This window comes from Symsagittifera roscoffensis, chromosome 4 (assembly GCF_963678635.1).
Source record: "Symsagittifera roscoffensis chromosome 4, txSymRosc1.1, whole genome shotgun sequence".
Classification (NCBI taxonomy): Eukaryota; Metazoa; Xenacoelomorpha; order Acoela; family Convolutidae; genus Symsagittifera; species Symsagittifera roscoffensis.
The window spans coordinates 8,533,845-8,545,941 of NC_087065.1; the positions used below are offsets into that span (position 1 = coordinate 8,533,845).

Genomic DNA, 12,097 nt, shown 5'->3' on the forward strand with positions numbered 1-12,097 from the left:
AACAAGAAAAAAGTTTTTTGAAATTTTGATGACACCATTTTAGAAAAATGTATGAAATTTGTATGATCCGTATTTTTTCATAGACTTGGTTTATGCCATTGTTTGACTAGCAATTTTGGTCTATGGAGGTCAACCGGGGTAATAATCGATGTTTTGTTATGAAAAAATAATAAATTGTGCTTCACCTAAATATTTAATTTTTCGTTAACCAAGCCTGATCATCATTGGATTAAAAACTAAAAAAGAAACAGAAGTTATGATTGCAAGTAGAAATATTGTGCTCTATCAGTTATAGTACAGTGTACAAGTTTTTTTTTAGTTGATCACTATCCCTTTTTAGTTCGGGTGAATGGCTGGTTAAAATTGTCAATTTAGAAGTTGGAGCTTTTTATTTCAAATCTACTTAAATGATGCTGAGTTTTGAGCTAATGAAAAGTCGTAATTAATTTGCTAGATATTTTTTGCGTTCAACACGCCGGATCACCGTTGTTTAATTATCTTAATGCAAAAAACGTTGCTCGTAATCCTTTTTTGTTTGATTCAAAATTTACAAAACGGGATGATAATTTATGCAGGTAGTCTTTTCTAGACCTGAGACAAATATCTCTGAGTAGACAGTTTTAGATATTGCAGAGAAATTTACAATGAAAATTCGGCTCGTTTAATGGCTCGGTTATTTGCCAAGCCTATTCGCATCATGCTCGAAAAAAACTTGCTAATGTTGTGAAAAACACGTTGCGAACACAGAAAGCGCTCCTCCCCTTTAAAACCGAGTGAGTGTTCATGTTAGGTTTCCTGCTTCGCAGCAACCAATTTTCCGCAATCCCAGACAAAAAAAAAGTATCGTATACACACGGAAAGAAGTATAAGAGTCTCGCAAATATTATAAAGTCTAAAGAATCTCGCAAAAGTGGTGATACATTTATTTTACGACTTCGCTTGTCATCAGATAGAGTTGTTGCTTTTTCAATGTTGCGCTGCTCTCTTTGCCAGTCTTGTGTTTGGCATTGTACTGAAACATTTTTACTGGCACCAGAGGCCGCTGTACGAAATGCCACCAAAACGGTGCAACCTACCAGTGAACAAAAAAAGTAGATCAAAAAGCATGACAAATGAGTATTTTTTCAATTACTGTTGTTTTTGTGAAATTTTGACAACGGAGTGATTCACAAAATTTCACAAAAACAACAGTAATTAAATAAATACTCATTTTTGCTTGTGGTTGGACATACTATGTGCTACTTCCACAGCAACTGGCTATTCTTAATTGCATCCGTTTTTGAACGATTAGTCCTTCTTCTTTATCGAACTCTGCCAAAACTCATAAAAGATAATATTCAGCGGAACTTCTAACTCACAATAACTTTGTGGGTAGCAGAGCTCGAGAAACAGTTTGACTGATCTGGGATAAAAATCGTTGGACATTTTTAAAGACGAAAAACATTTTTTTCTAAAGTTTTCACAATCATAGTTCCTGTGGCAACTTGGAGGGCTTTACTAAGAACTTAAATTTCATTTGCTCAAAATATCTTTTAAGTATATTTAGAATAAAAAATTAAGCTTCCAAGAGGAATCGGAAAAGATCGTGTTTGAAAAACTCACCAGGAAAAATTTTAGTGCCCCAACACAATGAATAAATTTAAGGCCATAGATTTCTTCACAACTATCAATCAGAGACTAAACTAGATCCAGTCATTTCAAATTGAACTGTTTTTGTGTACGTTATCTTGCCCAAATGAAAATAAAACCTTCCCTAGTCAAGTAGAGTTGTTGTTGTCATATCGATGGACTTTTTTATACACTCAAGAAATAACATACATATATTGTTGAATAAAGTCAATTGCTGGTCTAAATATTAGAAAAGACTCCACAAAAAACTGGGAAACAAATGACGCTGTTAGCATTTGCTAATTAGTTGCTTAAAGTTGTAAAGGGAAGCTTCATTTGTTCTGATTCTGATTCCTCTTGTCATATAGTGCTATTTCAATCCGTTTAATTCGTCAACCACTTCACATGTCAATTATCTGTCACTCTATCGGTGCTAATTAAATACCAGCAGGTACCAGCCAACGGTGTGTCTGTCACCTTCGGTGTGACCTCTTTTCCTCACTCATTTACTATACTTTGCAAGATTAAGTTAGGTAACGTATTCAATTGGATTCGGAATTAACTATTGCGCAAAGGATTTTTCAAGTGGCGTAGCCAACATGTCCAAGTGGGGGGAAGAACTCAATGGGCATCTGGCCAACAAAATGCAGTGAGCCGCCTATGCTGTGGGAATTTTGATACACACGTTTCCAATGGGAAATGGTTGTCAAACACGGAATCAACCCGAAAAAACTTCTACTTCGATGGGTCACTTACGGCGACTCAGATTACAGCGTTGCCAGAGAACGTGGATGGCAAGAACCGATTAACCTGCGAGCAAACACTACTCGCCAATCTATACTTGTGCCTGGGGGAGAAAGGACAGGAGGAATTTCATAAAATACGGCCGCACATGGATCTTGGGGCAACAGGCTATCCTCGGGTAGTGGACGCACTGGAGGCGAGATTTTAAAAGGAGCGGAATGAAACATATGAAACGTTCCAGCTACTATCGCGTAAACAGCAAATCAACCAGTCACTTGAACAATTTCACTCGGTACTCAGCGGATTGGCGTCAAGGTGCATTTTTGGCACGCTGGAGGATCGGATATTAAGAGACGTTTTCATAGTAAAAATGAACAATCGGGAAGCGCAGAATGAACTCTGTAGATCAACGAAGACTCCAAAAGAAGTATACAAAAACGCTTTGTCATACGAGCGAGGCGATAAGTACGCAATTTCTTACGTTTCTACAACAACCGGAGACGGAATATTGTCGACACCATCGGGAGGTAGCATTCAAATCAAGCAGAAACCGGTCGGAATTATCAGAGGGGGATACAGGAACTCGCGTCAATGAGAAAAGGGATCGTATTCTGGACGCGGATTTGCAAGAGGAGGAGGATTTAATCAGACGAGCAGGAAGTGTTATAATTGCGACCAACCGGGATTTACCCCGGATTACATGAGCAAATGCCAAGCGAAGAATGTTACGTATAACCATTGCAAGAAAATTGGACACTATGAGAGAACGTGTAGAAGCAAGCATCCAACTAGCAGGGAACGAGGGGGAGTAAACAGGATTCAGGAACAAGACGGGGAACTTTTGGAATATACTGATGCAGCGGAGGATGGTTCGCTTGAACACGGAAGTTCGGTTGGCTGGGTAGATCAACCGGCGGTGTCAGCACAGTCGCGCTCGTGGGATTCAGATAGTTCGGGCGATCATATGGTAATGGCCATGCGATCCAAGGAGGCTACAGAGCTCAAGGTGGCGGGAGCACAACTATCAGTGAAAATTAACGGAAAGGCTACACGAGTGTGGATTGATAGCGGATCTCGAACGTAACGTTGGAGAGTTTATCACAGAAGGACACTGAATCTGGCGATTATGGAAATAACCCACTGAAGCTGCTTTGAGTAATGAATGGCGACACAGCTAAGCCCGTGGCAGTAATAATTCAGTAAGCAATTTGCGAATCTTTTTAATGGAGCAGAGAAAATTAAGAACTATAAAGTGCAGGCGGATTTTTTTGCAGGAAAAGGTGGATATGGAGATTGCGAAATTACTGAAACAGGGTCATATTGAAAAATTGAGTGAATGTTCGGATAAATACTTCGTCTCGCCAATCGTTATTACCGTAAAGAAAGATGGGTCAGTTAAATTAGAACTGGAATCTAGGGAATTGAACAAACAAGTCCACAAAAAAAACATTAAATGCCGAATATTGAAGTTTTATTGGATACCGTTGGACAAACTATAAGTGAACGAAGGCCGGGAGAGATTTTATTTTCAAGGCAGAAAACAAGTATTCGACAAATGAACTTGATATGTTAGCGATGGTCTGGGGGGCAAATTATTTCCAAAACTATGTGCTGGGCAGGAAATTCTACGTGATTACAGATCATAAGGTTTTATTCTCTCTTTTGAACAGAAACAAAAAGAAAAACAAGACGACGTTTAATCGGCTTACAAGATGGTTAGATCGTTTGATCCCTTTTCAATTTGAAGTAGAGCATAAGCCGGGGGCGAAAATTGGTTTGGCGGATTACTTATGTCGTAATCCAAATGACGCCGCGGTGCCGGTCAGCGTATACGATAGTATGTTTACAGTAGCTAAAATTAGATCAAAACGTATCGCCTTGGGATATGATCAAAATAGTTCCACCGTGGGACCGGTAATTGCGTCAAATCAAAAGCAATTAAATGAAGCGGATTGGCTATACAAATTTTCGTCACGCAATTCGCCAGCAGAGGGCGTCGCATCATGCGAGAACTGATTAGCCAATAAGAAACGAACACGAGGAATGTTCCGCCGCCAACTAAATTGGATGAAAATTTAGTTGGGGCTTTTATTAATTTGAAATCAAGTTGTACAAATTCAAACCACATTGAAAAAACCATGGATAGAAGTTTTCAGAGACTACAGTAACTTTTAAAACGACACCCTAACTTACACAGTAGCAGCGACGAAATTGAAGAAATACCCATATCAACAACATCTAAGTTAGAAGCACTAACAAAAGAATCTAGATAAATTAAAACTAACACAGTCCTTGCATTACCTTCGGCGTATGCCGGTGAAACAATTCCATCGGTTGATCCTAATAACTTAGTAATGTCCATTGTACCGCGGGGATATAAATGGTTAGTAAACTTACTTCGTTACCAGAACTTCTTAACTTACAATTTATCGAATCTAATTATCAAACTGATCAACAACTTGCCGCGATACGAGAGATGATCAAAGAAAAGGACCCAAACATCTATGCCAAGACTTATGCTATGAATCGTTATTAAGCTCAGTTCATAAACGACATGTATGTACGTGAAAATGTTGTGTGGATGGACGACAAACTTGTGATTCCAAACTCTCTGACTACCGCTATCAACAATCGCATAAACTACTATCGCCATGGGAAATCGAACATGTTCCAGGCCGCCACGGACATTTGGTACCCCTACATCTACAGTTTCATAGCATCTATGGCCGAAAATTGTACGGAGTGTACAGAGTCGCGTAAGGACCTCAAAACTTAACATCAAAACAGTATATGGGGAAAATTGTAGAACCTTAGTCCCATTAATTATCTGAAAGAGTCGAGAAAAAATTTCATTGTAGCAGTGAACCTGTCCTTTTGTTAGCCATCGGCTATGGTGTGTGCAAATAATAAATCTGATAAAATATTGAAATTTTTGAAAACTTATATCGTGACCCACGATGTGCCCCGGAGGATTCAAATAGATCAGGCAACAAATTTCATGTCTAATCAAATTAAACGGTTTTGTAACACGAAAGGAATCGAAATCATAAAATCACCACTAAATGACCATCGCTCTACGGGATGTGTGGAGAGAACGATAGGAAGCTTGAAAAATTCGATTCTCACGTACGCGAAGGAGTAAAATCCTGAGGCATTGGGAAATATGTTGGAGCGAGCAATTGGGGCTCTTCGGTTTTCAGTTAACGCCACGACTAAATTGCAAATTATTTGCAGCTCATCATGGGCGGGAATCTAATACTGTCTTAAGAAGTCTCACGAAAAAACCTTCGCTTCAGCATTTGAATTGGCGAAGAGCACTAAGAGAGAAATCGTCATGTTTAGATAATAACGATCCCACGGTGCAGGACCTACCACACCCGGCAGACAATAATTGGGGTGTTCGTTCGGACTTGTTCTGCGACATCAAGAACAGAAACCACCCTAGGAAGCTCACTGAGGAGAAGCAGTTGCACCAACAGGAAGAACCTCTGGTTCGCAAATCGGACACGGTGAACCCGAAACCAGGCCTGTCAGGCCAGTTGTACCAGCGCACGGGAGATCGGAATCTCCAATGGTATAGGAAATTAACCTCTACGGTGAAATCAACAAGCAATCACACAATAACTCTAAGCAAGGGCGTTGTTCTTAGGAAATTAGCAGTGGCTTTGTCCAAGAAAACAGCCAAGAAGGTCCCTGTCATTCTTCCTCAGCCGCCTACACCTAAAGTTGTTAAACAGAAGGAGCTAAAGAAAAGGAAAGCGAAAGTCAATAGCAAGATTACAAAACCGAGAAATCCTGAGTCAGTCTGCCACGAGCCGCCGATTCCAACCGATAAGCGGATTAGCGAGTCGGAATAAGAGAACGATAGTGAAAACGTACCACTGTCCATCAGTCGAAAGGGGGGCAGCAGGCATACGTATCTGCCAGAATCGGAGGGAGAACCACCTGAACCGGAGGAGCAATGGGCAGCAGTGGCATCGGCCACATTGCAGAGGGCAGAACCCGAAACTGTTCCGGGGGTTTCCCTGCCAGCAGTGCCAGCAACGCCAACGGATTTACAAACGCCAACGGATTTAGTGGAACCGGAGGAAAACGTAGTTGCGGAAAAGGAGGCAAATGAAGCGAAACGAGAGAAAAAAAAGGTGGACGATACTACGACAGAGAAGAAAAGTGAAAGAAAACAGCGACTAGTGTCGTATAACAGCCAGGACTCTAAGGATAGCGGAGAAACAACGACGTCTCGGAGAAGCGGGCCAAAAAGAATGGCGATCACAAAGATGGGGGCGATGATAGATCAGATAACAAAACCAACCGACCAAGGAAAGAAATAGTAAGAAGTACCGAGAAAACCGAAAAACTTAAAACTTGTTCAAAATTTTCATGAAGTCCAGGGAGAGGGCTGGTTGCACTGTTCAAAGGTCTTCCGAAAACTCAATTTGTTCATCGCCATCGGCGGTGTTTATGTTGTTAAAACTCTAGATGCAGCAGTGTCAATTTTGTACTTTTTGAGTACTTTAAAATTATCATCAATCAATATACATATGTGCAGTTTTTAGTCATTCAGTTTTTACAATTTTTCAAATTTTTTTACAAGAGAGGAAATGTCATATAGTGCTATTTCAATCTGTTTCAATTCGTCATCATTTAGTAAATTAGTTCACATGTCAATCATTTTTCACTCTATCGGTGCTTATTAAATACCTGCAGGTACCAGCCAACGGTGTGTCTGTCACCTTCGGTATCACCTCAATTCCTCATTCTTTGACTATATTTTGCAATATTAAGTTAGGTAACATATTCAATTGGATTGGCAATTTACTATTGCGAAAAAGATTTTCGACCCTCTCAAGAAACATAATTCCTCTGTTTAAATACCTCAAACTCTGATTGCTTAGCGCCATTAAAAAACTACTTGGCTATGTGTAGTTCATCTCTTCTTTCACACAGGAAAAAGATTATCATCGATTAAATATTCCGCTTAAAATAAATGCTCATTTCTTTTGACCCAGAGGCAAAGCTAAATTTTGCAAACACAAGCACGAAAACTGCAAAAGGTAGCTCCAACGGCAACATAAAAAAAATAATTTATTAAAATGCCCAAAAAAAGGTTTCAACAGAAAAACCTTACAATCTGACGGCACTGAATCGCCGATCTGAGTTCGAGCCTTACGTGCTACCATCTCCACTATGTGCTCTCACATTAATCATTAACTGGCCACCAAAAACTGTTAGACACATGCTACTAAATTACCAATGTGTGTATAATGGGAAGAGTGTATTTTCCATGGACAAAATGTTGTTTAAAGTGTTTTGTTCGGAAAATTTCTGGTTAGAATTTGAATATAATGCATGTCAGGATGCCAAACAAATCTACTGTTTTTAAAAAAAAATTCTGGTAGAACGTCAAGAATACAAAAGAAAAAAGGTAAACAAAGTTGCTTGTTTGCCTCCTCTACGCCACTGACGTGGATTTGGTATTGAAGTGCTGAAAATGGGAAGAAAAATTTTGATAAAAAAAGCTAAGCTTAACAGCGAGTTTTTAGACACAATTTTACAAGACTGCTCTTTTAAATAAAAATCTGTACCGTTTTATTTTTGCTTTATCATGGTGGTATTGGTTAAAATGAAACCGTTTTGACTGAAAATGAAAAAAACAAACTCTACCCGTGATTGGATTTGTATTCGATCTTGTTTGATAAGCTATTCGTTACAGAAAATAGTGCCCCATATCTACACAGCTACCGGATTTTATTAACTAGTCCTCCTTATGGCACCTAGCAAAAACTGCCAATCCTATAATTAACTAATTCAAATTTCGAAAATTTATCTTGTAATGCAGCCCCCTTTTCCTATGGGGAGACAAGGGGAGAAGGTGCCACAAGGGGAGAAGTTCCTGTTAAGTAGTTCATTCTGCCCAACTGAAAGAGCGAAATAGCAGTTTTTTCTCTTGTCGAAAAACTTAAACTAACCCAGTGCCTTTGAAGACAAAAATTAACAAGTCAAAAATAAAAATAAAAAATTTTGAGAATTTTTGACATTTTATTAGGAATAATTCAAAAAAAGCATTGTGCCATTACTTTGAATTGAATCTAGGCCTTAAAAACTAATGAGAGACTATGAAATAAAATAACGCTGCAAAAACTTCAACTTAGAAACGTAAAAATTTATACACGATGAGAAAGCAACAATCTGATTCTCGAGAAAAAAAGTGGAAGAAAACAACAAAATGTGACATTTCGAAACAAAATCTCAAAATTTTGAGCAGAACTTATCAAAGAGCTTTTTTGTTACTTTTGATATCATATAAAACTTACTAATTTGTATTTCAACGCCTCAATTTCATCGTTTTTAAAAGCTGGGAAGCACTTAAATCAATGCAAAATATCTCTTGAAAAAAACCATTATCATGTCTAAAATGCCGTTTCTCTTGGGATCAAGTTATGTGCGTGCGGTGATAAAACTTGAAAGAAAAAGATTACGTGACACAAAACGAAATTTGGGACGGTGTTTAACAATTAGAAGTTTAGAATTGAGTGATTTAAATAATAAAAGCTTAACAGCAAGTTTTTAGACACAATTTTACAAGACTGCTCTTTTAAATAAAAATCTGTATCTTCCATTTTTTATTTTTGCTTTATCATGGTGGTATTGGTTTAAACGAAACCGTTTTGACTGAAAATGAAAAAAAAAAATTCTACCTGTGATTGGATTTGCATTCAATTTTGTTTGATAAGCTATTCGTTACCAAAGATAGTGCCCCATATCTACACAGCTACCGGATTTTATTAACTAGTCATCCTTATGGCACCTAGCAAAAACTGCCAATCCTATAATTAACTAATTCAAAATAGGAAAATTTATCTTGTAATGCAGCCCCCTTTTCCTATGGGGAGACAAGGGGAGAAGGTGCCACAAGGGGAGAAGGTTCTGTTATGTAGTTCATTTTGCCCAACTGAAAGAGCGAAATAGCAGTTTTTTCTCTTGTCGAAAAATTTAAACTAAACCAGTGCCTTTGAAGACAAAAATTAACAAGTCAAAAATAAAAATAAAAAATTTTGAGTTTTTGACCTATATCTAGGCCTATAAAAACAAAAGAAAGACTATGAAATAAAATAACGCTGCAAAAACTTCAACTTAAAAACGTAAAATTTATACACGATGAGAAAGCAACAATCTGATTCTCGGGAAAAACAGTGGAAAAAAACAAAAGTTGACATTTCGAAACAAAATCTCAAAACTTTGAGCAGAACTTATCAAAGAGCTTTTTTGTTACTTTTGATATCATATAAAACTTACAAATTTGTATTTCAACGCCTCAATTTCATCGTTTTCAAAAACTGGGAAGCACTTAAATCAATGCAAAATCTCTTGAAAAAAATCATTATCATGTCTAAAATGCTGTTTCTCTAGGGATCAAGTTATGTGCGTGCGGTGATAAAGTTTGAAAGAAAAAGATTACGTGACACAAAACGAAATTTGGGAAGGTGTTTAACAATTAGAAGTTTAGAATTGAGTGATTTAAATAAAAAAAGTGTGCTTTTTCTTGGGAGGAACCAGAATAAAAAATAAAGCTTGCCCATGCAATTTAGAGCAATTATTTAGTGAATAAAAAGAGCAGTTTTTGTTTCACCATTTATTTCGATAAGCAAGGGTAATGCAACTAGGAACTAGTTTTTTTTCACAAATTAACTTTGTTCACAGAATAGTTAAAATAAGAAATGGTAATTTTAGTCATGCACTATGTATATATAGCTCGTGCATGCTGGCTATGTAGGTAGTGTATGCAAGATCTTGTAATGCGATTTTTTCGGCGTTACCAAAAGTTTTTGGTTGATTTTCTGCTTAATGGGTGTCAGTTTTAGTTCTGTCGGCTTAGTTGCCAATTTGTTTGCTTCTAATTTTTGGCTATATCATATGATTTTGCTCTGGCAAATTAATTTCAAAAATTAAAATCAAACTCTCCAACCTTCATTGAAAAAACAAAAAAAGAAAAATTAGAACTTTTTATCTCGAGTGTTGGAGAATTTGATTCGAGCTTTTCAAACTAACTTGCCAGAGCTACAGCATATGATATGGCCAGAACTGAGAAAAAAATCGGCAAGTAAGCAGACAGAACTAAAGCTGATACCCAATAAGCAGAAAATGAACGCAAAAAATCGCATTACAAGATCTTGCATACACTACCTACATAGCAGGCATGCACGAGCTATATATACATGCATGAGTAAAATTACCATTTCTTATTTTAACCATTCTGTGAACCAAAATATTTTGTGAAAAAAGCTAGTACCTAATTGCATTACCCTTGCTTATCGAACTGAAACAAAAACACTGCTAGCATTCACTAAATACTTGATTAAATCAAAATATTAATTCTAAATTCTTAGTTTTTATGACTTTAGAAACTTCGTTTTGTGTAACGCCATCTTTTTTTCTTTAGTTTTACCACCGAAGTAACTTGATCCCAAGAGCTAGGCACTTTTGGATATGAAAAACGATAATGAAGCGTCAAATTATCTGCTCAGAAAAGAGCATTTGGGTCGAAGTTTTTTCCATAACAATTTGCAATTCTGAGGTCATATAGTTGATCATGCAAACAACGGCTTTTTACGCATGGTTTAATTTCAGTTGGTCTGCATGTAAAACTATTTTCAAGCTTTTGCAGATATTTGGCCAACTTATCGCTTGTTTAGCTGAGTTCTTTGCAAGCACGAATACAACACCATGCTGTACGCACATTTTATACTACTTTGGCTTGTTTGCACGGTATTTCTTTCCAACACACTATCTATTCTGACCAGTTGCGATTTAACATATATGGTATGGTAGCTGAAATAGACTGCTAAATTTGACAGGCTTGACTGCAGATTAACCAATGAGCAAAACTGAAGCTCATTGGGAAGGAAATTGAATTCGTATTTGAAATAGGCGTATTTTGGTTTTAAGTTCAAGACAAAATATTTATAAGGTTTCATAATTGGTATAATCATTTACTTTGCAGCGCAAATCACAGCCGCAACAATTTCTTCGCTATTTCTAAAATAATGGGAAATTAAATGAAACAAGACAGCTCGTATCAGGGCGAAGCACTGAATGTTCCGACTGCCATCTTATTGGTCTCGAATAGTTTTTGGTAAAAGGAATATCGACCAACTATGAACTGTAGCTTTTTATCGGTTCAACTTATTATTACTAATCGAATGTCAAAGCTCACGCTATCAAAAACTGTAAGGGTGCCCCAAAATTGGCACCAATATGTGCGAAATAAGTTGAAAAACAAAACTCGTACTATTGCACTACGCCCGCTAAATCCCGTTGTGTTAACATTAATGAAACTGCGAGAAATTTTCAGCATGAATATGGATAAACAAATTCTACATGAAGCAAAACAATCTCTGGACAACCCAGTGCATAAAATAAAACATTTATTTGACTCATTGTCACTTCTTCAACAAACGGCGGAAGTTTAAGAATATATTCTTCCAGCACTGCTTAGACCTCTTTCTCTTCGTTTTTCTCAAAAATCTCCCCGCAATCCAAACCAAGATTAAAAGGGCTTTAACATCCTTGAACAGCGTCGCTGGAGGCATCAGAAAACCCGTTGAAAAAATCAGCCTAGGCCACAGTTCCTTCACACTTCGCGAATGGGTCGGAATCAAAACTATGTCCAGAAAAAGCACATAGCCAATGTCTCAAGTTTCAAAGGACTTATCTAAACTTAAGCAAAAAAAAAGATAAAATCATT

At 37.4% G+C, this 12,097-nt stretch overlaps 2 protein-coding genes across 2 annotated transcripts in view; both read left to right on the forward strand.

The window, feature by feature from the left end:
- LOC134845178 (small ribosomal subunit protein eS4-like) overlaps positions 1 to 12,097 on the forward strand; it is a 485,903-nt gene that overhangs the window by 140,361 nt on the left and 333,445 nt on the right. The gene's annotated exons all lie outside the window — the stretch shown is intronic.
- Positions 7,048 to 12,097, forward strand: part of LOC134845180 (cytochrome b-c1 complex subunit 6, mitochondrial-like) — a 350,323-nt gene continuing 345,273 nt past the window's right edge. Inside the window, exon 1 of the mRNA XM_063862073.1 lies at positions 7,048 to 7,051. The gene's annotated coding sequence lies outside the window, so the exon portion shown is untranslated. The remainder of the gene's footprint in view (positions 7,052 to 12,097) is intronic.